Genomic DNA, 6,129 nt, shown 5'->3' with positions numbered 1-6,129 from the left:
GCTCGTGATCGTTTATAGCGGATAACGCTTTAAAATTCTGTTTCTATTTCATTTTTATTTATTTTTTATTTTTTTGCTCTTGTGAATTTAACTTCAGATTTAGTCATTAAAATTTTAATTGGAAATTTTACTATTTTTTATGTACATGATGTAGTTTATGTTTTACAAACAATTTTTTTTTTATAAACCCCGTCACCTGATGCAGACCTCCGCTCATTTGCAGAAATTTTGAACTTTAAATATTCCTCTATTTTGTTTCCTCTTGGTAAACATTATGATGCTGAAAAAAGGCACATTCTTCTGAAATTTGGGGCTGTTATATATGAGAAATCTCTGGGCTCCTTGATTCTTCATTAAACTAAGAATTATTCATTTATTTCTATTTTCTATTAAAACGTGCTCGTGTCAAAGAAGAATATTATTACAAAAACGGTTTTTCATAAGAACTTTTTGATGAAATAGTTATGCTTTAAATTATCCACTGACTTATATCTAATTCTGTATTTCCTATCCCTCATTTTATTGTTGATATGGTTGCTTTCGTCGCACTGTCTTTTTGCGGAACTAGAAATCAATTAATAAAAATGCTAAAATATGTTCAATAAAATTATATTCATCTTGTGAATAAGCTAAAGGCGTTAGCAAGTTTCCATTACATTATCTTAATTGCATTTTTAGAAATGGTTTGTTGATTATGTGTGAATCTTGAATCAGTATTTCCCTTGTATCTCGGGCTTTAACCCTTCTCTTTCTCCATATTTCCCATCAACAAATTACAACCACCAAGTTTCACATCCCCTCCCTTATTCCCCCCTCTGCCCCACCCCCCTCTCTCCCAGGCCCCTCCCTTTACTCTCTCACACTCTCTGTGTGCATCTCTCCCTCTCCATTTCAAACTATTAACTTAAAGGTCAAGTCCACCTAAGAAAATGTTGATTTGAATAAAGAAATATTAAAATAGCATAATGCCGAAAATTTCAACAAAATCGGAACTAAAATGACATTTTAAACTTTCGCTTATCACAAAACAGTGATATGTACAATTCAGGGATATGCAAATTAGACAGTCGATGTCATTCACTCACTATTTCTTTTGTATTTTTTTGTTTGAATTATACAATATTTTATTTTTTTTTACATATTTGACAATATGGACCAACTTGACTGAACCATATAGTCAGTAGCGTACCTAGGATTTTCCACGGGGGGGGGGGGGGGGCAAAATCATCCACCAAAAAATTTGACAAGCAAAAAAAAAGGTCTTCAACCACAAATAAAGGATTCCGTACCAGAAAAAAAATTGACAAGAAAAAAAGGTTCCCAACAGGAAAAAAATTGACAAGAAAAAAAAGGTCCACCTGTGACTCGTCGGGGGGGGGGGGGGGGGGCAAGGATACGTCCCTTGCATGGGGCCCAGTCTGCCCCCCCCCACTAGTGCATCTAGTATCAAACAATGCTAATTCTACAGTTCAGGGAGGAATTAATTGTTTCACTTGACAATGAGGAGAAAATTAGAATATTTTATATTCCCATATAATAAAATACAAAAGAAATAGAGTGGATGACGTCATCAGTCTCCTTCTTTGCATACCAACCAGGATGTGCATTTAAAGGGGAAGTTCACCCTGACAAAAAGTTTATTGTAAAAATAGAAGAAAAAATAATAAAAAGATATTGCCGAAGGTTTGAGAAAAATTCATCAAATAATTAAAGTTATTAGAATTTCAATTATTTGATTTGTGACGTCATATGCGAGCAGCATTCCTACATAGCGAATAGTAAAAAATCAATGAAATGTCATTTTCTCAGAAAATTGAAAATGGTTTTCACTGCAACTTTTGTGTATCAATAGAAAATCATTTCACACCCGATCATGAAAAGAAAACAAAATTAAGTCATCAGGAACCATACAAAACTAGAAATTCATAATTTTATATTACATAACACATGGGGCAGCTGCTCGTTTATGACGTCACAAATCCAAAATTTTGAACTCTAATAACTTTCTTACTATTTAACGGATTTTCCTCTAACCACCAATATTTTTTACTACTTTTTCTGCTATTTTTACAACAAAGTTTTCTTCAAGGTGAACTTCCCCTATAACTGTTTTTTCTAACCAAGCAAAACTTTAAACATCACAACTTTTTATTTTACATCTGATTTTGATGAAATGTTCAGCGCTATGCCATTAGATTTTTCTCTTTTATATTCAAATCATCTTTTTGTTGGGGTGGACTCGTCATATCACTTGAAAATGCACTAAAGATTTCAGCAAATATACCATTAAATATATATTCTTTATTTTTCACATCTCAAAAAAATTTGACAGCAGTGCAAATGTATGTTTAATATATACAGGGAACAGAATGCATGTGAAACATCAAGTGTTAGCGTACAATGAGAATCATATACCTTAAACCAATTATTGCAAGAAGACCATATATCCAAAGACCATTCCTATCAAAACAGTGTAATATATTAAAAGAAAATATATAATCGCTTGCTTTAGTCATATAAAACACCTATAGTAAATGATTAATCAACCATTCTTCCTTATTTAGACTTTGCTGCTATGTCAGGCTAGGCCTGTGACAATGCTCACTATGAAACGAATAAAGGATTTTCTTATACATGTGACAAGACAAGATATGTTTCCTGGCCAGTGGCCAGTATATATATATATATAATTCTGTTGTGATGTCAGCATTACTTCAGACAGAGTACATGAACGGCATGAGTTTTTATTTGATATACATGGCATAATGCGAAGGATTTGGGAGGTTTTCTACATTTCTTCTTTTTGCAATAGTTCCATATGATACAGCACTGTGCACGCAACTAACTTTGACTTCTTATACTAGTAGTCAACTTTCGAGAAAAACGAAAAACATTTTATCCAACCCTCTACTGGGGACCATAACACAAAGCTTTAGCAATGATCATAGAACAGTTATTTACGATTGATTGCATTAACTACAATGTACAATCAATCGTGAAAATCAAGCGTACGATCAATCGCTGACCTTTTTGTTACGGGACCCAGATTTGCAGCAGAACAAAACATACCACCATAATAATCATGGAGGAATACATTTCCTTTCTTTACCACCATAAACATTTAAATAATATATCACTTATCTTAAAGAGAATATACACCCCTTTTCATTCATATTTTCACTCATAAGCATTTATTTCATCAAACTACCTTTTTAAAAATCATCCATGTTTATCCACATTTTCAGCCTTTTTCACAAGCCTAATACATCCACAAAAAGGAGATATATCTACAAATGTAATGCAGACACATGCAAACATATCTTTTAAAACGAAGGAAACGGTAAAGTCAGAACAAATTCCCTTAAAACATAAAATGCACAAAAATATGAAATGAAATTTCTAGGCTTACAAATGATGCTCCACTTTAAAAAAACAAATTCAAGACAATAAGGTATTTTATTCATTAAGAAAATGTTTTAAAAAATGATTAATTTAGATGACAGAATTACACATAAACCCATACCCAATAGTACGTAAAATGATGGCACAATATTTTAGAGGACTATAAGTGCACATGTATACCATCAGGACAAAAAAAAACTTGACAGCATTGTTTAGTTTTCAGAGGGGTTTCATTAATAATGAAATGTAAAATTAACCCAGTGAAATGTAATATACCTATGAAATCCACAAGAGTCTAATACTTACCCATGCAGTCAAACTCGCACAGGTCTACATGTACCTCCCACCATGTAAGTTGAATATTTGCCAAAGTCAAATCATTTTTTTTTCAGCAGATTATGCAAACAATGTATCATATACCCCTTCTTTATTTGAATTTCTCCTAAAAAGGGATTTTTTAAAAGTTCTTGTAACTTGTTTATCAGTCTTAAACAAGTTACTTGTATAATATGTAAACCGTTTGTCTACTGGGACCTAGTGCTCTTCGTACAAAGTCTATGGAAATTTTAGAATTCAGTAGTCAACAGTTCAAATAGTTGTTCTTACCATAACATACTCCTTTCATTCTCTGCTATATTTGCTAAGATTTATTATGAAATATGCAAAAATACTGAAGTATTTCATGACAAGTCTAAAACAGAAATTTACAAACAAATCTACTATTAGCCAATCAGATGCTAGGAATTCAGTAGCTTATAACATGTGTCACTTAGTGCAAAACACTGATACCATACTTCAACTGTGACCCCACCACCCATTTAGCTATAGAGAGGGCCTTGTACATGTAATTACATCAGATTATATTCTCTGAAGTTTCAACAAGTGTCTTGTCAAAGATATTGTGGATCACGGTTATTAATCATCTTATTTTCAAATTTCCTTCTAAATTAAAAAACAAACACAATTCAACATAAATCTTACACTGATGCAAATAACTTACATAAAATCTCCCCCTTTTCACATAGAAGTGCTTAAGCTGCTATAAAATGAAATACACACATAAAAATATCTTGAACACAATTTCAAGCTGCCTGCAAAATAACATACATGTATTTACACTAAAAGCACTTATCAGCTGTATTTTTTCTTTCTTTCTAGCACATGTCACTGTGTCATGCAGTCATCAGCACTTATCAAATCCTAAGTTCTGATAATTTCAGTAAAGTACTTGATTTTTTTATTGACTAGGAAGCATTGTTTTGTATGGCCCGTATTCTGAAGTCGGGTTTAACTTAAACTCAGGTTTAAAGTTGTGGTTTAAGTATGGGAAGCCAAAAGTATCAAAATTTTTATTAAGTTGTATGTTTCTTATGTTTACTGTGCTCTTTCCTGATTCATCAATGGTGAAGATAATCATCTATTTATACTTCTTACACAATTATGAATGATTTGAGAGCCGAATTAGCTGAAAGGATGATATCTCTACTGTTAGTGATTATGTAACAATTGGCTGTCCATACTTAAACCACAACTTTAAACCTGAGTTTAAGTTAAACCCAACTTCAGAATACGGGCCTAAGGAAATAGTCAGAAAATTGCAACTCTTTGTTAGTCCTGACAAGCTTCACAATACAGTGCCCAGGAGGGGTGTTTCACAAAGATTTCAGAATGACTAAAAATCACACTTTTCCCAGTTTCATGTGGTTTATAACACAATATCGCATTGGTCAAATCACCAAGGGCTGTGAAGACAAGCAAAACTCCATAATCTTTAAATGAAATCATGCGTCGAATATCGTGTGCACATTGTGATTGAGCATGGCTTTAAGTCGGACTCAAATATTTGTGAATCACCCCCAGATTTGAAAATATTTTGCCAATGCCATAATAAATCATATACATGAAATTTCTCAGAGAAGTGGAGGGGGGGGGGAGAACAAAAACATAGGCCCGTATTCTGAAGTCAGGTTTAGCTTAGACCATGGTCTAACTTTGTGCTAAAATTATGGGAAGCCAAATGTGTCAAAATTCTAATTAAGTTGTATGTTTCTTGTGTTCACTGTGCTCTTTCCTGATTCATCGATGGTGAAGACAATCATCTATTCATACTTCCTAGACAATTATTAATGATTTGAGAGCCAAATGAGCTGAAATATGACATCTTTACTGTTAGTGATTTATGTAACAATTGGCTATCCATACTTAAGCCACAACTTTAAACCTGAGTTTAAGTTAAACCCGAATTCAGAATACGGGCCATAGAGTTTTAAGAACCTATATAAAATCACAATAGAGAATACAGCATTGATTATAATCTCACTGTCACATAAAAACAAGATTGTACTTATATTTAGCCCATTGTTCTTTTTGAGCCCAAGATGGTAGGAAGTAAATCTTTGAATTTCAAATTTGTTCTTGAATGATTACAACATGAGCTTCACGGACATTTGTGGCGTGAAAAAAATGTTTCTATCTGCCTTAACAAAAACAAAATAAAATCAGCACACAAAAAGAAAATGTTGGAATACACTGTGCAATAAGTTTAGCAACAAATATTTCATAAATAGCTGGAATAGTACTAACAAAGAATATCATCTTGAATACTAAGGTTTGACAAATATAGCCTCTTATGTTAACACAAGCAAATTCATCATATTATCAAAGAAAATATATTTATGCACTAGACATCATACATTTTGTAAAGCTGACTTTTAAGATGAATAAATA

Source organism: Lytechinus variegatus, chromosome 9 (assembly GCF_018143015.1).
Source record: "Lytechinus variegatus isolate NC3 chromosome 9, Lvar_3.0, whole genome shotgun sequence".
NCBI lineage: Eukaryota > Metazoa > Echinodermata > Echinoidea > Temnopleuroida > Toxopneustidae > Lytechinus > Lytechinus variegatus.
Note: the sequence above shows the minus strand (reverse complement) of the source record.